Below are 22,077 nucleotides of genomic sequence, written 5' to 3' on the forward strand. Positions count from 1 at the left end.
TCTGCTTCTCCGCCCCTCCCCTTCTCCTTCCTTTCTGTCTCTCTCTTCCCCTCCCACAGCCAAAGCTCCATTGGAGCAAAGTTGGCCCGGGTGCTGAGGATGGCTCTATGGCCTCTGCCTCAGGTGCTAGAATGGTTCTGGTTGCAACAGAGCAACGCCCCCTGGTGGGCGTGCCAGGTGGATCCTGGTCGGACGCATGCGGGAGTCTGTCTGACTGCCTCCCCGTTTCCAACTTCAGAAAAATACAAAAACAAAAAAAAAAGACATGTACATTTTATCTGGTATTTGTAGATGCTATATACCAAGATAAGGCTTAGCAAATCTAATCTGCCATAGTGCTGGTTAAATATATATATATTCTCCTTTTTGACAATATTATATCAAATGATTTGAATTACTATTAATATTTTTCACAAATGTGGTTTTAAATAACTGCACAACATTTTATTATACCTCTTTGTTATCATATATTTAAGTAATCTGTCCCTTTCCCTTTGTTTTTTGGAAGTGAAGTTTGCACTCAACATTATTTTAAGTAATGTTGCAATAAACACTCATCTATATACATGCATTAATGTTTTTTCCTTAGGAGTAATTAGTGAATCATGGTTTATGAATGTTTTTGAAGTGTGTGATACATATTTTTAAATTGAACTCCAGAAAAATGGAACCAATGTGTACTGTGATTTCACTGCACTCTTACCCAAATGAGCTAACACTCTTTTTATATCTATAAATCTGGCAAAAATTTAGAAAGCATCTTATTATTTCAATTTGTATTTATCTGATTACTGGAGTACTAAATCATTCAGTACTTTATCATCTATTTTCAAACACAACATAAACTATTTTTGTATTTTTTATTGATCTAAACACTAAATTACTTCCTTCTTCACCTAAAATTATTTACTGAGCAAAATTATATGTTGCTCTATTTTTACATTTTGTGTTAGATTATTTTGTCTTTTATTTATATCCTATAAAATCTGTCCACATTATATATTAATTATGAACAATTGATCATACATAATGTATTTATTGGATATATTATATTTTCTATAAATCTAAATTTTATAAAATTTCCTTTAAATAGCTCTATTTAATTTTGTTGTTGTTTTAATAATTACAGGTACACCTTTTTCTTTCATTTTCTATTGCTTCTGGTCTGTTGCTCTCTTTTTCTCCATAAGATAAGTAAAAATTTTAGTGCTGGGTTCTATGATGTATTATTTCTTACTACCAGCCTTCGACAACATTTTAAAGGTTCAAGTTGACCTTTTCTGACACTCTTCTTATTTCATGTTGCCGGTGTGTCAACACCTGGGAAATCTCATCAAAGGTTTAACAGTCCATACCTGGCTACATATTCTTCCTTTCAATTCGATTTTTCTTATTCTCATTCAATTCTATTCTTTTAGTAATATAACTTCTTCAAGCTTTTTAGTTTCTAATGCATTTCTCCAAATAACAGCTGTAACCATTACTTGCCTTCATTCAGAAAAAGAAAAGAAAACAAAATGCACTAAGCTTCTTGAAATCAAATTATCACACCAATTTGAGAATGAGAAACTTGGTGTATTGATAAATAAATGGGACCTTAAGGTCATGCTTCTCACACATGTAGCCTAATCATGAATTCCTGGAACCTTCCTGAGTTTTATTCTGAACAGGCTAAACATACCACATTTTTAAAACATTAAAGTTTTATTTTTCAATTCCCTAATGCTTGTTTACATTTTTCCATGACTATACTTGTCCAATTTTTAATTCTCTAGATCTTGCTGTGTAGACAGGCGTGCTGGAACCAGGAACATCAGCTCCATGTGGGGACTTGTTAAGAAGGCAGAATTTCAGGCCCTTCCCAGAGCCATGGAAATCGGGAACTGCTGTGTTTGTCAGAATCCTCAGGTAATGTGTGGGTGCGCAGTTCAGTCTTGAAGCACCGCTCTGGCAGACTAGAAGGTTCTTCTACCTGCCTCACCTAAGTTGCAGGTGACATAATTAGTTAGTCAAGCAAAATGATCAGATTTCTTAATGAGAAGGAGCAGATGCTGGCTGTATTTTCAGTGGCAAAACTGGTTATTCAATCCCAATTAAAAAAAGAGATGGCAGAGACTGAGACCGAGACTTTTAATTTAAGACATGTCTGTGATGCAACTATGTTTGCTGAATGAGACCACTTCAACAACTGTGTGCAGTTTTCTTGTGTTTCTTTGCTTTGAAGCATAGGGAAGAAACAATAAGCTTACAGAAGTCATGGAACTAAAAACCAGCTAGCAAAACCATGCTATCCAACTTCCTCCACCTCACCATAATGCTTTCTTGAAAACATGGTACACAGCCAGGTAGCATTCAAAAGGTCAACCTCCTCATTCTACAAAATGAAAAGCCACACTATAATATCGTATCAGAAGCCTTATACTATACCAGCGGTTCTCAACTTGTGGGTCGCGACCCCGGTGGGGGTCAAACGACCAAAACACAGGGGTCACCTAAAGCCATCGGAAATACATATTCCCAAGGATTGAGGACCACTGTACTATACTATTTGTAATGCTTTTCTTTGTCTTCATTAAAATCTGACTATTAGTATCTAAAAACTTCCACTTTATTATCAATCAGTAGTTCCTCTTTGCTCCGCATTATTTTTTTTTCTAATAACTTTATAAAATGATATTCTGGAAGATATAAACTTTATAATCCTGAGATTTTATATTTTCAGATTGAAGACATGATCTTTTGCATCACAAAAAAAGTGCTTAAGATGGTTTAGATTATATTTAATTTTTATTTTTTATTTTTAATTTTTTTTTAAAGACTTTATTTATTCATTATAGAGAGGGGAGAGAGAAAGAGGGAAGGGGGGAGGAGCAGGAAGCATCAACTCCCATATGTGCCTTGACCAGGCAAGCCCAGGGTTTTGAACCGGAAACCTCAGTGTTTCCAGGTTGACGCTTTATCCACTGCGCCACCACAGGTCAGGCAAGATGGTTTAGATTATATTTAAATGTTCTTGGATGAAGTGTGCTCAGTGAATGAAGCCAATTATTATACAAACCATGTGTTTTTCCATACCAAATTAAATCAAGTGAAAAAAAGATGACCGTTCTATCTATTATCCCTGTTTCACTATTGCACAAATTCAGAACATACATGTTCTATGATATTTACAAGTTCTAGGGCTTCCTTTTCTACTTAGAAATAAAATAATTGATAAGTGAATAAATGGTGTGTGTGTGTGTGAGAGTGATAACAAAAGAATAGCTAGATCTAGAAACCTAAACTGCCTGAATAGCTAGCTGAGTACTTTAAGCAATAAGCATTTTTGTTTCAACAATTTTGTGTTAAATTTCAATGATAAGCCCTGGCCAGTTGGCTCAGTGGTAGGGCATTGGCCTGGTGTGTGGATGTCCCAGGTTCGATTCCAAGGCACACAGGAGATGTGACCATTTGCTTATTCATCCCTCCCCTACTCACATGCTCTCTCTCTCTCTTCCCCTCCCATGGCTTGATTGGTTCGAGTGCATCAGCCCAGGTGCTGAGGATAACTCTGTAGAGGCTTCGCCTCAGGTGCTAAAAATAGCTTGGTTGCTAGCATGGCCCCAGATGAGCAGAATATCCACCCCAGGCAGGGGTTTTCAGGTGTATCCTGCTCAGGGCGCATCCGAGGGTCTGTCTCTTTATCTTCTCTCCTCTCACTTGGAAAAGAAGAAAAAGAAAAATTTTAGTGATAGATAAGCAAAGTAGATAGAACATAATATTATATTTGGTGAGTCATCTTGTCACCACACTCTAACAATATGCTGTATTTTAGAGTTGAAAAGTGACTGCTGGTGAGCCCTTGGAGGTATTTAGGGGGTGTAAGTAGCATGTGAAGAGAACAACGCACTGGAAGCATTTAGTCTAACACCTACATGGACACTGTCTAAATTGACAAGATCCCCTTAGCTTTTGTACCCCTTCCACTTGTGTCTGGATTTACCCAATAATCACGGGCTTTGTAGATTCCACCTGGCAGCAGCACACCAGTGTGTCTCTTGTGGCACTCTGGTTGAAAATCGCTGGTCCAAGGCACCCCTCCAAAATACACAGAATTTAGAGCAAATGCTTCTTTTTTTTTTTTTTTTTTTTTTTTCTTTTTTCTTTTTTTTTTTTTTTCTTTTTTCTGAAGCTGGAAACAGGGAGAGACAGTCAGACAGACTCCCGCATGCGCCCGACCGGGATCCACCCGGCACGCCCACCATGGGGCGATGCTCTGCCCACCAGGGGGCGATGCTCTGCCCATCCTGGGCGTCGCCATGTTGCGACCAGAGCCACTCTAGCGCCTGAGGCAGAGGCCACAGAGCCATCCCCAGCGCCCAGGCCATCCTTGCTCCAATGGAGCCCTGGCTGCGGGAGGGGAAGAGAGAGACAGAGAGGAAAGCGCGGCGGAGGGGTGGAGAAGCAAATGGGCGCCTCTCCCGTGTGCCCTGGCCGGGAATCGAACCCGGGTCCTCCGCACGCTAGGCCGACGCTCTACCGCTGAGCCAACTGGCCAGTCGCAAATGCTTCTTTTTTAAGAAAATAACTTTTTTTTTTTAAGGAACCACCTCTCTATTTGATCCTGGGCCACAGGAGATAATGAAGTCCTATCACTAGAACAAGCATGACAACATGTACTCCTCCTTAGGATGAAATAAGTGGTACTCAGTTAAGTAGTCTACTCCATCAGCAGGTGCAAATTAGGTAGATAGATAGGTAGGTAGATAGATAGATAGATAGATAGATACTTCATTTACACCTTCATGATAAGCTTTCTAGAGCCAGCTAATGAATGAGGAAGAATGTGAGCCTGGGTTTTAGAAGTTAACTGTACAATATATCACCACCAGCCAAAAACAGATTGCTCAGGCATTACCACCCACTGGAGCACAATCTTCAGGCTATATATTTGGTTTTGCACTATTCCTGCAAGAAGATATATTGTTGATTCATGTGTGGACTAATGATCTGGCTAAATGATTAGGGCCTTGGAAGGAACAAGGTTGGAAGATTGGTAACAATGAGTTTTGGCAAAGAAAGGTGTGGATGAAGCACTGAGAATGGGCTGGATGGAGTATAAGAACATTTTGCGCTTAACATGAATGCTCACCAAATGACTGTCAAGAAGATGATCAATCAGATATGTGAGTATGAGACAACCTAATGAACAAACAACTTCAGTGGTGGTGGTAGAGAATGTGCATAAGCTCCCTCACAATTCCCATCCCTCACAAAAGCCAATTTATCTGCCAGGACCATTAGCCACCAGCACACAAGTTACAGGGACCAAGGCTAAGCACCCAATCCTACATCTTGGACGAAAGAGTCACTCGCATTTTGACAGGCTTGTTAAGATTACTGGAACTCCCCTCTCACAGTGGCAGCAGGGCGTTTTCTAACTGGGGTTGTTATTTATTCTGGGATTATATTACCTTGATCTGCACACCATGCTGCTCTGAGTACTGGTCCTTGTGAGCATGCTGAATGCCTTATAGGTGGCCATGGTATCTGATTCTGTCTTGTTTATATGCAAGGAATTCACTTTATGACAAAATATTAAATAGTATTGGACTTGCCTGTCTTACCATTTACTCTATCACCCAAAAATAAGTGTTATTACAGAATGGTGACTATTCTATTAAAGTCTCCACCCACTTCCAGCTTAGAGACAATGGTTTACAAGATTGGTCTGATGTGAGAAGGTGGGGTGCGTGTTCCGAACTAGTAACCAAGTAGAAGCTTGTATGGTGCCCCCCAAAGAACAAATATAAGATACTTAGACCTGGGTTATTGATATCAGAGTGACACCTTTCACCATTACAACTACTGATTCTTTCCATGTCTTTGTCCCCTATGTCCGGGATACTAGATTTTGCTGAATTAGCACCCAAGGGAAGATTCACAGCAGTATTCCACTGAATGTGGCCGTCTAGGGCTTTTAAACCTCTAGAGAAAAAAATAAAAAAATTTAAAAATTTTAGAGGTAAATACATTGTTGCCTGGGGTAATAAGCCTTGACTCTAGAGGGGAATTTAAGTTACAATTTCTGAGAAAAATGGGAAGAATCCAGAGGATTCCCTTGGAGGGCTACTGATTCTGCCAAGTCATGTGGCGAAAACTAATGCAGACTAATGGAGAAAACTTGGAAGCAACCAAGATGTCTTTCAACAGGTGGATGGACAAAGAAACAGTGGTACCTCCGCACAATGGGATCTTATTTGGGGAATAAATAAAAGCTATTAAGTCACAAAAGATATGAAGGAAACATGTGTTTTGCCAAGTGAAAGAAGTGAGTCTGAAAAAGCTACATCCTGTAATATTCCAACCATATGACATTCCAGAGACCATATAGAGAGACAGTAAAGCACTCATGACTCCTAAGGCTTGAAGGGAGAAGAATGAATAGTGAAGTATAGGACTTTTTAGGGCCCCGAAGCTGCTCTGAGTGACTCTGCAATAATAGGATCATGATATTTTGAATTTGACAAAATCCACAGATCTGTACAACACAAAGAGTGAACCCTAATGGAAACTATAGGCTCTAGTTAATAATCATGTGTCAGTATGGAGTCATCAGTCTTAACACGTGTACCACACCAATGCAAGATGCTTCAAATAGGGAAACTTTAATTAGTGGGGTGGACAAAATGGACATATGTGGCCCTGGCCGGTTGGCTCAGCAGTAGAGCATCGGTCTGGCGTGCGGAAGTACTGGGTTCGATTCCCGGCCAGGGCACACAGGAGAAGGGCCCATTTGCTTCTCCACCCCTCCCCCTCTCCTTCCTTTCTGTCTCTCTCTTCCCCTCCCGCAGCCAAGGCTCCATTGGAGCAAAGATGGCCCGGGTGCTGGGGATGGCCCCTTGGCTTCTGCCCCAGGCGCTAGAGTGGCTCTGGTCACAACAGAGCGATGGCCTGGAGGGGCAGAGCATCGCCCCCTGGTGGGCAGAGTGTCGCCCCTGGTGGGCGTGCCGGGTGGATTCTGGTTGGGCGCATGCAGGAGTCTGTCTTACTGTCTCTTCCGGTTTCCAGCTTCAGAAAAATACAAAAAAAAAAAAAAATGGACATATGTAAAAACTTTGTACAGTCTACACATTTTTTTTCTGAAAACCTAAAACTGCTCTAAAAATGAAATCTATTAATTTTTTTAAATGAAAAATTGAGAATGGCCACAGAAAGCTATGCAAGAACTTTATGAAGGACATTTTTTTTTTTTTTCTTTGTGACAGAGACAGAGAGAGAGACAGAGAGAGGGACAGAAAGGGACAGAAAGGGAGAGAGATGAGAAGCATCAATTCTTCGTTGCAGCACCTTAGTTGTTCATTGATTGCTTTTCTCATATGTGCCTTGACCGTGGGGCTACAGCAGAACGAGTGACCCCTTGCTCAAGCCAGCGACCTTGGGCTCAAGCTGGTGAAACTTCCTCAAACCAGATGAGCCTGTGCTCAAGCCAGTGACCTAGTGGTTTTGAACCTGGTCCCCTGCATCCCAGTCTGACGCTCTATCCACTGTACCACTGCTGGTCAGGCATGAAGGACATTTTCATCAAGAATGAAGATTTGCTCACCTTACAATGGAAAAGTCTGACAGGTAGTGATGTTAGTTAGGGCCTCTGGTCCCAATAAAAGCCTGGTGGCCATTAACAGATGGCCCATGACTTCCACCTACATTTTCTTTCTCACATTGTCTTCTATATATTTACATATTTTGACGGTTTTTCTTTTTTCCTCTCCATTCCCCCCTTTTTTTCATATAGGATATATCAGGGATAGTTAACTTAATTTTGAATCCCTACATGACAAAATATCAAGCTAATATTGGGTTGGTCGCAGAAGAGCAACGAACACCCCCTGGAATTCTTGAGCTTGGAGTAGATGCTGTTGAATGCTGAGATGTCTGGAAGGTTCTTATATTGCAGAGAGTTTAGGTAAGTGTTCACTTGTTGGAGAAATAGTAGTTGCATTCTGTGAGGAGGAAGCATGGGGCTTTTATGCTTAACTAAACAAAAATAAAAGTGTATGCTGCTAATGAGCCAATTAAAGCATGGATATTTATTATGATTTAAAGTTTGTTTTGATGTTTGAGGAAGACCCCAGCTTATCAGTGTTGATCAGAGCAAGAAACCATCACTTGAAAGGCCAAGGGCCTGCTATCTCAACCTCCTTTGCAGCTAGGATCCAAGCGTATGATTTTGGTTCTGCCAATCGGTTTGCCCGTACTGAATTTTGACTTGGGATTCATGGAAAGAAAACAGACTCGGCTGGGTTCTCTCTGTTTCTGGTGGGGGCGGTGCAGCAGCTGCTGAAGTGTCTGTGTGGGATGCAGAGCGCGGTGGGGCAGTGGTTCCACGGGTGGCCTCAGGTTGGGCAGCAGGTACTACCTGCCTCCTGCTAGCTCTGAGCTGGCTCCCGGGCGGGCGGTGGCCCGGTTTCCTGTCTGGAGAAGTTCTACAGCTTTGTAGGGGCACGGTTTCTGGCAGCTAGCTTTGAGTCTACTTTTACAACCTTTTCAACAGCCTTACAAAGCCCCCCACCAATATTTTTGTAATAAATTTCTTTACTTTTAAAATCAGACACATTAGGTGATTGTGGTTTATGGTTTGTTTTGTTTTGTTTTTTTAATCCAAAAGATATGAATATAACTTGCTCAGCCAACATTTGTCTTTTAAGTTAAGATATAATCTATGTCACGTTAGGTAGAATGAACAAAATTCAACAAGTCAAATGTATGTAAAGACGAAAGATATCTTAAGTCTGGCTGTTCTTTAAAATATAATTAGATTATCCTTATGTTTTGACTCAGTAAAAAATACTTTAGGTAAAAAAAAAAAAAAAAAAAAAAAAGCAAACAAACAAAAAGAAACTCACAAGTAATAAGCTAACATTCTAAATGGTGCATCCAGATGTCCTGACTAAAAATGTTGATTTTAATCTTGTGGAGAAAGGGGAACACAGAACTATACTGAAAATCTGGGATAGTATTTTTCAATTCTAAGAAACAGCTTTTTTACATATTTTCAATAGATATTCATAAAAAAAGAAATATATAGTAAATAAATATGAAAACTGTGAGTATAATTGTTATTAGATTTTCTTTTCCCTCTTAAAGTGTTTACTATTTTCTGTGGTAAAATTATAATATAAAATATAAACCTTGGTATTTTCCAAATGAATCTAAACGTGGACTCTTTTACTTACTATAAACTTAGCACACAAGCATTTCCCTAAACACTAGTTGTTGGGCAGATAAAATGTATTATGCTCACTTTGTTAAAGATTACATTGCCCATTGAGAATCCTTGTAGCCTGGGGCTTGGTTTTGGGATTAAGCCTTTCCCACCCTTTTTGATGTGGGATGGTACAATCCAATCATGCCTCAGAGAAGTGACTTTGTATTATAGACTTCCCTATTTTGTATATTGGATTAGAGGTTGTGAAGCTACACTATAAAATAGGGGCAGAATGGGGGCTTGGCCACTCTTGGTTCCTGGGATCATTAGAGGAGAAAGCAGAGTAGACAGCAAAAGGACTCCACGTGGAGTAGGCCAGGAAAAGCAGCCAAGATGGTGGAGTGCTGTGTGAGATGCCAGTTTGTACAGTTTGTATCTGGGATAAGGAAGGAGATGGGGAATTGAGGAGAATAAGGCTGGTGAGCTAGAAACCTTTGATTCTAGGAAACTCGGATAAGTCAGTGGCTTTGTGAGCACTGAATGTGACTGGGTTTTGGAGCCCAGTGTGTATTTTTACTTGCCCGCCGGGTGCAAGCTAGGATTAAAGACTATGGCCCACCAGTTTGTGGCTCCGTTGTTTCTTTACCGACTGTCCGAATCCAATGCGAACCTGCATGGGCCAGGCTGCTGTGATAGTGGCCCTGGCCCTGCCTACTGGCTTTACACTAGTGTAGATTAATGATGATCTAACATTTTAGTGCTCATCTATTCAGATCATTTTGTTGCAAGAAGCAAAAAGCATAACTCAAACTGGCTCATATAATGAGACTTTAGATAACAGCAAGGACTCAGGGATAATTTAATGCAGAGGATTAGTGAGGACACAATTCTAATGCTTCTCGTCCCCTCTTTATCTCCACTCTACCTCAGTAAGTCTCAGTTTTGTTCTGTGGCTTAAAATGCCACGTCATCACGAGACAACTGTTTATAATACCTCATGATTTTTCTGCCAGGTTCAGAGAGAAGATTTTGCTCTCAGTCTTCAAACAGAAAAGTATGCCCCCTTCTTATTGAATTAGCTGACAGCATATGCCCCTTCCCCCAACAATTACCATAACTAAGAACTGGGTGTGAGGTCCTCCCACTCCAACCTTGTCATGGCTGAGGAGGTCATTGTCTAGCGAGAAGTGTGTGGATGGGAGGCCACCACATGCCTTTCCAACAGTGTCCGCCCGTGTGTATCCATTCCAGTAAAGCCTGCCATTGATATGCTACTAGGACACAAGTCCAAGGAGCAGGGCCCAGAGTCCCCAGCTTTTGTTGACCTGACAAAGTGAAGTTGCCTTCAACTGGCTGGTTTGAAATCTCACGTGCGCCCATATGTCCCAGCCCAAATTTATTCTGAGCAACTTTCAGACTCTTATGTTTAGAATATTCCATTTGTTTGTGTATACATGCATGTATTATATTAAGATATATTTGTATGAAAAATTTTAACATATGCATACATATATAAACATATATACACACACATCACATACTTACACACATACACATGTGCATACACAAATAAATACATATATACAAAGATATACACATACACATACATACAATCATACACACGTATACATACATACATACATACATACACAGCACCACATATAATTTGGAAGCCTTCTCAATGCTAAACCGTTTCCCTTAGAGATTGAAGAAAACAGATGGACACAGGAATTGAAAAGAGAAACTTTTTACTTTAATAACATTTGCAGTATGGACATCTAAATATTTTACATTATAGAGGTATCATATTTTCATAACTTTAAACACTACTGTAAAACAAGGAGATGATTTCCCTTTAAAAATATTGGTTCTCAACAAAAAGATATCAATGTCTATTCCAGACATAATTTCTTTCTCGGGCTCCGATGTAGAAATTTCAAAGGGCCCTCCATTTCAGGATGAGCCTAAGTATGGGTGGGCACAGTGGTCTACAGTTGTCACCTGAATACTGACAGAGGGGGCAGGGTGCTGCAGGGTGACCCCTCCTGAGTCTGCTCTGCCTCCCCCCCTTTCCAATGTGTCTGACACGTTGCATGTTGCTGTTACGTAGCTACTGGGCTAATAATGTGCTTACAGTACATATAAAGGGTCTCATGTGAACTTATAAATAATTAGAGATGAATTAGCTCCCTGGAGGGCCCACACGATTCCCTGAGCAAGTCAAGGTACCTGGGGACCGAATCATGCAATTTCCCTGAACAGTCAGTCTCCCTTGAGGAAGAAGTCCCCTCACTCCACACCGAATATTATAATTACTCACAGCAGTCTGTCTGGTACTCCACACCATTCAATTTACAAAATTAAAGGCAGAGCAATTCAAAAGGAAAATTGCTGGTTTGGGGGAATGAATGACCACATGAGCTGTTGGAAGTGTTTTTGGGTGAAAGCCTTTTATGTTAAGGTATTTGCAAGGTTTATATTTTTAATTGATATTCTATTCAGTGTTCAGTGAGCGTCTCTCTAGGACAAAACAAATCAAAAATTGATCCTTTGATTATAAGCCAAGAAAGCAAACAGTCAAAGAACTGAGATGAATTTTAAAGAAAAAGATCTGTCATGACTAACCATCCTAAGAGGATAAGGGCTAATCAGACAAAAATAACCCAAAACAGTTAGAGTACAAAAACCCTATATATGCACCAAGGAATAATTATTTAATTTTTTAAGAGGAAGTCTTTAACTAAAGAATTATTTAAAATCTAGGATATTAAGCTTTAAATGTTCTCAAAAAGAAATAGGATGCGGAAGGTACAGTGACAAGTTGTAACACAGGACATTCCTAGTGTGTAATCTCAACACAATGATTTCTAACCTTTTAGAGTTGTATTACATTTAACATTTAATATATATTCCAAGTACTTAAAATGCATTTCATGGCTTATGTAATTATTTATTTTATTACAAAAATAATAAATTCCATGGCATTATATTGAAATAACTCATTGGGTTTAGAACAAAAAATACTTATCTTCCTTTCCCCTATTTAGAGTTTTATTACCCCAAGGTGGGTGCTATTAATCATTTTATGTTCATCTTTTTATGTGTTACCTTTTCTTTTTGAAAAAAGCAGTGTACCATGCTAGTATCTGGACTATTTATTCATGAACCTTGAGTGTCTCATTTAGCAACGTGTCTTAGAACTCTTTTCATGACAGCGTATATTTCTATCCAGTCTTGGTTACTGCTTGGTGCATTATACAGATGCACCATTGTTTATTGACTCGGTCTCCTACTAATGATCATCTAGATTGTTTCCAATAGCCTTCATAAACAACACTGCAGTGAACATTTTTACATATATATTATTACAAGTAGATCATCGGGTTTGCTCTATCAAAGAGAACATAACCTGCTCATTTTTAGATTCCACTAAATTGTACACAGAAGAGATTTAATCACTATACATTCTCTAAAAGTGAGCATAGATCTTGTACATAAGTTATCAACAACATTAGATTTTATCACATGTAAGTTTTGCCATTTTATTAGTTGAAAAATGGTAGTCCAATGTTACTTGGATTTGAATGCCTTGAACGATCAGTGACTGAGCATCTTTTCACATATTCATTATTTGTTTCTCTTTTTCTATGTAATACATGACCATATCATCTACCCTTTTGTATACTGGGTTCTTCACTGTGTTCTTGATTATGTGTAAGTTTAAAAACTGTCCTTTTTATCTTCTGCATATGATTCTAATGCTTTTTCTCAATTTGTTAATTTTTTAACAGGAATTGTAGAATTTCTTGCTATTTGGAATTTTTCAAAGTCCCTGTAGACCAGCACCTCTGGGAAATTTTCTTCAGAGATAAATTGCTTTTTTCCTTTTTGGTTGTTGAGCAATGACTAACATTGGCATTGCAAACCACTGGGAAAATTTAATTGATGCATAATTCCCTTTTTTTTTTTTGATGCATAATTCCTTTTAACTCTCATACCAATCCTAGGAGCTCAGGACTATTTATCATTTCTATTTTAAGGATGAGGAAACTGTGGTTTAAAGAGTTGAAGTAATTTCCCCAAAGTCTTAAAAGAAGTAAGTGGGGAGGTCAGAATTTAAATCTAGGCCAGTATTTTTCAACCGCCAGTCCGCAAACCTGTCCACCAGAGATTCCATGCCAGTCCACGAAAGAGTGAACCACCTTGATGCTGTGTGAAGATTATAGACCCAACGATTTTAGTGAAATTCACTCATGCTCAAGGTGATTTCTGCTTTAGTGGTCCCTGAAATAATTTTCCTATTTTCAGTGGTCCCCAAGTGAAAAGCTTGAAAACCACCCATCTAAGCAACTCGAATCTGATCTTGAAAACATGGCTTCTACAAATAACTCTTTTCTGCTGAGATTTATATTACAACGTCTGCAACATTTTATAATGCATATATTTTTGTGTCTCTCACCAAGAAATCTGCTGTAGGGTAGGGAACGTATTAATCTCTATACTCCCTAGAGCATAGCACAGGCCATGAAATTAGAAAATGATGGAAAATATTTCTAAAAGATTTATTTTTCTGTGATAGTTGCTATAATCACTCTTCAAATTGTGCATGCTTACCAATACTATAAGGCCGTCAAAAGAAATAAGAATTATAGACCTTTCCTCTGAGAACTTGGAGTTTACTTGGGAAGGTAAACTATACATATACTTATGCAAGACTGAGGGATATTTACAAAAGAAAGTCTGCTTCACCCCCAAAAGGCTGTATCAAGAATGGAGCAAATCATGTTTACTCATAAACAGCTGACTAAATGAATGAATGAATGATTTTACTTTGCCTTGCCAGTTGATTTTTCAATACTTACACTCATGATATTTTTTAAATGTCTCAAATTGACTTTCTAACAAGACAAGATTAAAGCTGTTGCCAGATGAATATGGAGAGATTTAACTCACAGATGTTCCTGTAAATCTAACTGTTGAGATGTGGTAAATGGACAGCTTATAAGCTTATTGGGAATTAGTTAAAAGCTCTTCAAAGCATAGGTCACGTGCCCTCCTGAACACAAAGGTGTTCGGACAGGAAGCAAACGGCAGTGGCTGCGGCTTGATTCGCCCAGTGCAGGGACCTCTCTCTCCTGTCTCGTTCTGGTCCACCTCCCTGCTTCTCTATCTACGGTTGTGCACAATAGAGGCTTCTCTTTTAGTTAGTTAATTCCAGAGACCCTCCCTTTCAAAATTCACTCTATCCACATCAACCATATAGAGTTGGGCTAAGTGACTTTGGTCAACTCTCTTGACTGCATGCTAATTGTTTGGTTGGCACTTTTGTTTTCTGTTTGTTTTGTGGGGGGCGGGGAGGTTGGCACTTTTCTTTATGAAATATTTTAAGCTTTGATGGAAAACTCGAGATAAGCTCAGCTCAGGGGCATTTTCCTTGGCAGTTTCTAGACACTTAAGAGACTTTTCTTCTAACTTCTCCTTTAGCAAACAAACAGGCCAAAATAAAAGTATCAATAAAATTATTTTTAATTTAAAAAAATTTTATTTGATTTTAGAGAGAGAGGAAGGGGGAGAGAGAAAGGGAGAGAGGAAGGGGGATAAGAACATCACCTGTTACTGTGCGTGTCCTGACCCGTGACCAGGGACGGGACCAACAACCTCTGTGCTTTGGGATAAAAGTGCTGCTAACCAACGCGGCCGTCCAGCCAGGGCAGTAAGATTATTTTGATCACGCTTTCAGATGATATATGAGGTAGCTCATGACAGGTAAACAGTATTCATGAAAAAAAAAAAGCTATTATTTTAAAAACTGGTGCTGAGAAAGAAATGTGTGAAGTGTCAAGAGGCGGAGAGAAATATCGCACATCAAAATCCACGCTAAAGGTTCCTGATTGGCTAACAGGCAGGACCTCAGAAGATAAGCTTCTCCTCGTGCCTGACACATTTGCAATGCATTCTTACATCAAAGGCAAAGTTACCTTACGTAAAAGGACAGAGCAAGTCAGAGCAGCTGGACTTGGGAGGTGAATGTTGAAGAACGTGAATCTGAAAGCAACAGGGAAGGGCAGAAGCGTGGTGGGCTTGGCATCTGGGGGAATTCTGGATACTGCAAGGAAGCCATGTGTCTTTTCAGAAACTTCCCTTTTGGTTAAGACAAGAAATAAGGGACTTTCAGAGAAAAACTGAAAACAAAGGGGGCGTCTTCATCACAGAAAGGGGGACAGAGAGTCCACTGTGAAAATGTTTCAAAGCTAAGTGAGCCGTGAAGAGGAAGGATCTGAGCTTTAGAAAACCCGGGAGTTGGTCAGAAACCGGGATGCATGGCCCGGGCGAGGCTCTGAGCTGTGATGGCTGCGGTGAGAGGCATGGTGTAGATTCGGAATTCACTGGCTGCACGTTCTCCAAAATTGCCTGTTGCAGCAGCCCCTTGGCCCTTTCCAGCTGCGGGAATAGCAGACCAGAGGATGGAAAATTAGACCTCTCCAGAAGAGGAAAGCTAAATGCTGTCTTTTAAAAGCTAGCACAGAAAAATAACAACTAGGAGAGGATAGTACTGTATGCCCATTAATGTATTAAATATACATATCTATCCACCTCCTTATAGATAGCATTACTAACTCATTTTTTTTTCCTCTGTCTCCTTCCCACCCAGCCCTTTCAAGAACTTGTTAGACCACTGGGGACCCGTTGCCTCCTGCGGGAAGGATGTGAAATAGAAAGTGAAATGTTTTCCTGGCTTCGATATCTAGCGTTCTAAGCCTCGAAGAGACAAAGAGGATGCTAGACTTAACAAGGTATTTTTGAGGCAGAGCAGAACTCCCCGCACTCACCACCACCACCACTTCCTTATTAATGCGAAAACAGAACAGAATCCAAAATACTTGCGTTAGAGTGGAGAAGAGGGAAGGGAAAATAGGAAAGCAGATGGAAGTGGAAGACCTGGAGAGAGAGCTCCTCCTGCAGAGTCACCACGGCTGGTCGGAACGAAGCATGTCGCAGCCACCACCGGCCCCACAAGGGCTGTTGCTGGAGGACCAGGGTACTGAAGCCCTGAGGCGCTGACTCAGCCACCCCCTGCACCTGCAGACTGTTGCCTAACCATGTGGCCAGAGCTCGCCACACTTCCCCTCTGTGGCCCACGCAGACTCCACCCGCACAACCCTGTGTCTGAGAGCACTCGTGACCCCGCTCAGTGCTCATAGGGGTAGATAATGGCACCCCTAAAGCACCACCCGATGAATGGGCATGGGGGGAGGTTTACATGGAAGAGACATTCCCTGCTCCTGAGCCCTCGTAAGAAACTTCCCTAGACAGCGTATAAACCCACGGAAACGCACCCCTAGAAATAGGGTTCTACTGAAGATGTTCATTTAAAAATCCTTTTTGAGCTGAGGAAGACGGAGTCAAGTAAAAGCTGTCTTACTTACTGAAGTGTAGCAACGTTGGCTTTTTTCTTTTTTTTATTGTTGTTCTTAAATTATCCCAGGGAAACACATGATCACTTCAAAATCAATAATTTGAAAATTACGCTAAATTTGTTCTTAAAATAAACTAAAATGTTTTTTTTTTTTCGGGTTTTTTTTTTTTAATTTATTTATTTATTTATTTATTTATTTATTTATTTATTTATTTATTTTTACAGAGGCAGAGATAGACAGGGACAGACAGACAGGAACGGAGAGAGATGAGAAGCATCAATCATCAGTTTCTCGTTGCGCGTTGCGACTTCTTAGTTGTTCATTGATTGCTTTCTCACATGTGCCTTGACCGCGGGCCTTCAGCAGACCGAGTAACCCCCTGCTGGAGCCAGCGACCTTAGGTCCAGGCTGGTGAGCTCTCTGCTCAAGCCATATGAGCCCGCGCTCAAGCTGGCCACCTCGGGGTCTTGAACCTGGGTCCTTCCGCATCCCAGTCCGACGCTCTATCCACTGCGCCACCACCTGGTCAGGCTCGGGGGTTTTTTTTTGTTTTTTTTTTTACTTTTCTGAAGCTGGAAACAGGGAGAGACAGTCAGACAGACTCCCGCATGTGCCCGACTGGGATCCACCCGGCATGCCCACCAGGGGCGAGGCTCTGCCCACCAGGGGCGAGGCTCTGCCCACCAGGGGGCGATGCTCTGCCCCTCCGGGGCGTCGCTCTGCCGCGACCAGAGCCACTCTAGCACCTGGGGCAGAGGCCAAGGAGCCATCCCCAGTGCCCGAGCCATCCCCAGTGCCCGGGCCATCTTTGCTCCAATGGAGCCTTGGCTGCGGGAGGGGAAGAGAGAGACAGAGAGGAAGGAGGGGGTGGGGGTGGAGAAGCAAATGGGCGCTTCTCCTATGTGCCCTGGCTGGGAATCGAACCCGGGTCCCCCGCACGCCAGGCCGACGCTCTACCGCTGAGCCAACCGGCCAGGGCCAATAAACTAAAATGTTTTAAAATTATGCCAATAATCCACATTATCATTGAGATTTTAAAATAAGGAAAAAGGAATGAAAATGCCCATAAGACCACCATGCAGAGATAAATACTCTTAACATTTTGATGTGGTTCCTAGGCACACTATGAGGCATAACCATTCCTATTTAAAGAATTGGACTTTACATCAAGTTTGGTTCGGAATGTCCGTTCAGCTTAGAAATCATGGGCTGAGCCTGGCAAACTGAGAGCCACCATGAAGGCATTGAAACTCAGTTTTCTAGTTTATTCCAGCAATGGTCGGGCAGATCCTACACTTTGTTAATTCTTGAAGTAATTTGTATATTGTTAATGTCAATGGTACTTACATTTTGATTTACCAAAATTTGCCCTGTGACACTTTTATTGATTTCTTTTGCCTTTACTGTTTGTTTTAGTCAACAATAACCACAGTGGTACCAAGAAACAAATTCACTCCAGATGCCATGGCTTAAAGCAACAATCATTTGTTCTTTTTTGTGTGTCCGTGCCTGATCTAGCCTGGGCTAGCCTGGGCTCGGCACCGTGTTGCAATTGAATGGAGATCTGCCCTAGGTTCTCCCATCCTTCTAGAACCAGCATGTTACCTAGGTTAGGTTCTTCTCACAGTGATGGTAGACATGCATGAGACCAAGTCCAACCACACTAGCATAGTTCAAGTTTCTGCTTGTTCGTACCTAAGTATGACAGATTGACCAAAACAAGCCAAAGGCAGGGACAGCAATGCCCACTCCACTCAGCAGGAGGCCCACTCACTCAGTTGGATGACACATCCAACAGGAATAAGCCGCAGACTCCTCCCACGTGGTTTGGAGGCAGAAGGATTTTTTTCAGGACAAAACACTGAGTGTCACACGTTTGCTTTGTTAATTCTTGAAGTAATTTGTATATTGTTAATGTCAATGGTACTTACATTTTGATTTACCAAAATTTGCCCTGTGACACTTTTTCATGGATGACCCACTTTCATAAGATGGGAGAAGACTAATTAATACATTTTCACTGAGTTTATGATTCTCACTGGGTTGTTTGGTAACCACTTTTGCATGGCAGTAACAAGTGATAGCAATATTACTGGTTCCATTATAAATTGTATTTGTAAACTATACAAAGTGTGAACAGGTAGAGCAATCATTTCAACACAAAGTATTTCCTGCACAGGGCAGTACAAAGGCCAAAGATCCCAAGAGAAAAGAGAATCCAGCTCATCTAAGAGTGGTTGGACCGCTTTCAGGGATCCGAAAGTGAGGGAAAGGAAGGTGAGTTTTTGACTGTTGTGATGTCAAATGAGAAGTTTGCTAGAGCCAGTCCACTGCTAACAGTCATGGCTCATCAAAGCAAAATCTTAAGTGAAAAACAGCAAAATGACTTTGAGAACAGTGCTCTGATGTAGTTCCACATGTCATCCAACATGCATGTGATGCTGCTGCTTTCACTGTTGTGTAAGTTTATATCTCAACAACTCTGGAAGGAACACTCCTTCCCTCCCTCCTTCCCTCCGCCCTTCCCTCCCTTTATACCTCCCTCCTCCCCTCCCTTCCTCTGACTCTGTGTCTCCCTTCTCCTCCTCCCCCTTCTTCCTCCTCCTACTTCTCTCTCTCTCTCAAATAAACTTTTCTTCCTACATATGTAGTCATAGATTCAGAAGAAAAACTAAAGCCCATTTAGTTCAGATCTCTGTTATTAGACAGGACTCACCTTAAATAATCTAGATAGAGAAGAAAAAAAATATGGCTAAAATTGGTAACCTTTGCGTTGGAAGCCTGCTAATGTCAACATTTCAATGGGCTGGCATGCCAGGTGGCAGGCTGAAGTAGATATACTTGCATCACAGGGACGTATGGATGAGCGGTGGCACCGGTTCCGGGTGGGGCTGCCACGGGGCCATTCCAGGTCCCCACGCAAGCAGGTGTACATGGGGCGGGCACAGTTCTGGGCTAAGCTGTGGGCTAAGGTTGATTTGCTAGGACAAGCAATGCCTTTCCTAGAATTGTAAGCCTTTAAGTATAAGGTGACTCTTTTTGTCACCTTCTGCCAAGTCTGTCACGCAGAATGATGGTTGGAAAAGCACCCAGCGGACAATGAACAAGGCATGTCATGTGCCTTCCCTTTCCGAACTTTCTGGTGACTGAGCAACGCAGGTGTCTGTGCTTAACACCTCAATTCCTCCACGACTGCGTTCCTGAGGGTCTCTTGAGCTTCATCTGTAGTCATAATCCTGTCTGCGTTCATGCCTGGCTGGCATGGTAACACTCAGCTCTCTGGCTAAAAAACAGAAACAAAAACAGAACAGTTGAAGGCTTGTTTCATGGTGATTCCCATTTCTGGGGTAAATACAGCCCTCCCACTATCACTGATTTTAAGCTACCCACTGTGGATGCACTGACTGTGGAGTGGGGGAGACGTGAGCAATTAGCCTTGCAAGCCCCTGGGAGTCCCCCCCCCCGCAAAGCATGCCAGCCTTAGGGCCTTCCTCCGCCTAGTGCAGGGCCCTGGGCACTCAGCACCACCTGTCCCTGCCCGCTCGCACCCCTCGCTCAGCCTGAGTTACCTGCCCGCATCTGTGTATCTAGTTAGCACCATGGATGGGTAGTCTCTTCCTTGAAGTATCTATTGAACGTTTTCTGTATTTCACACAGTAGCTTGGGTATCAGAGAAATACTGTGGGTTTTGTTTGCTTTTTATCTCATACATCTTTTACTTTAATGACCATTGTAGTTGGCAGCCTTAAAGATGGCCCCAGTGATCACTGATTCCTCAAGCCTAGTCTGGACCGTGTGAATATCTTCTGAAAAATGCTGCACGAGGTGGACCAGGCAGGCTCGGAGCACTGTTGCTCGGCCTCTGAAGAAAGACACACCCACAGAAAGTGTGTTTAAGAGCTGGCCGTGGGTTAAGTCCAGAGGATGGGCACTGGTAGGCAACATGGCCTGTCACTGTAACTGTTACACTGTGAGAAGAAAATGAGAAGGAATCTAAACTGTGAGGAGTAAAGTAATCCACTTCTTGATTTAATGCACCCCCTCCAAAGACGAGTGAACAGACCAGACCTAAGAGAGAAGAATGTGGTGAACTGGTGCTATAACCGATTGTGTAAATTGTGGGATAGTGTTCAAATAGTTTCACAAATGATTTCACAAAAAAGAAAGAGTATATATTGGAAGTTTTTACCTGAATTAAAAAATGTGTATATTATTGAGATTACATGGAACACAATTCACTCATACAAAAGAAAAATCAACTAATAAACAAAGAGTCCAAGTGTTTAGTCATCTTGAAAATTTTGGATATGTCACATGTCCCTCTTAGTTAGGCATTTTATAGGCTCAAATTAATGAGAGAAAAACCTATTTAACTTTATTTAATCCACTTTTCCACAATTTGACTTGAATCTGGAACCATTTGGGGGGAAATTTTCATTATATAATTATATCCCATGAAACACGCTGGGGGAAATGTTTCTATTTTGTGAACAAAGCATAAAATGTACAATGTCACAGCAAAATGAAATCAATCGATCAATGCATACTTAATGAGTACATCCAATATACTCATCTTTGTGCCAAGGGCTATGTAGGTTCAGTGGAAACAAAGAATAAGTAACAGGTGAATCTAAAATTTAAGGAATTTAAAACAACAGCAGTAGCCCTGGCTGGGTAGCTCAGTTGGTTAGAGCGTCACCCCAATACACCAACGTTGAGGGTTTGCTTCTCCATCAGGGCTTATACAAGAATCAACCAATGAATGCATGAATAAGTAGAACAACAAATCAGTGGTTCTCTTTCTCTCTCTTTTTCTCCCTTCCTCCATTTCTAAAAATCATTAAATTTAAAAATAAAAAACAACAAGCCCTGGCCAGGTAGCTCAGTCAGTCAGTTGGTTAGAGCATCGTCCGGATATGCCAAGATTGCTGGTTCCAGCCCTGGCCGGGGAACATATGAAAATTGACCAATGAATGAATAGATTGGTGAATCAATGTTTCTTTCTCTCTTTCAAAATTCTTTTATCCAAATGATTAGCAAAAAATTTAAAGACTGATGGTACCTGTTAAGAATGTCGTAGAGAACTAGGTACTCTCAAAAACAGTTGGTAGAGTATAAAATGAAAAGGTAATTTTGAGGGCAATTTGCTTGTACCTATCAAATTTTTAAATTGCCAGTATATGCCATCCCAAAGAAACTGCTAAAACTGTGCATAGAGGTGGGCATTTGTTATAAATTGTATATGACTCACAAAAACATTTGAAAACCCCATCATGACTAGAGAGGGACGGTTAAAATACACGATGGTTCATCCATTCAATAACATTCTCCGCAGTGGCTAAAAGGCATAAGCTCCATGTCTTTGCACTGAAATAAAAAGTTCTCCAAGACAGTGGAAGGCTCAAGTTGCTAAACAACATGTATTATGTGGTTTCTTTTAAGTGAAAATGTGTGTGGATCAATAGATCAATA

This window comes from Saccopteryx bilineata, chromosome 1, assembly GCF_036850765.1.
Source record: "Saccopteryx bilineata isolate mSacBil1 chromosome 1, mSacBil1_pri_phased_curated, whole genome shotgun sequence".
NCBI classification, from domain to species: Eukaryota; Metazoa; Chordata; class Mammalia; order Chiroptera; family Emballonuridae; genus Saccopteryx; species Saccopteryx bilineata.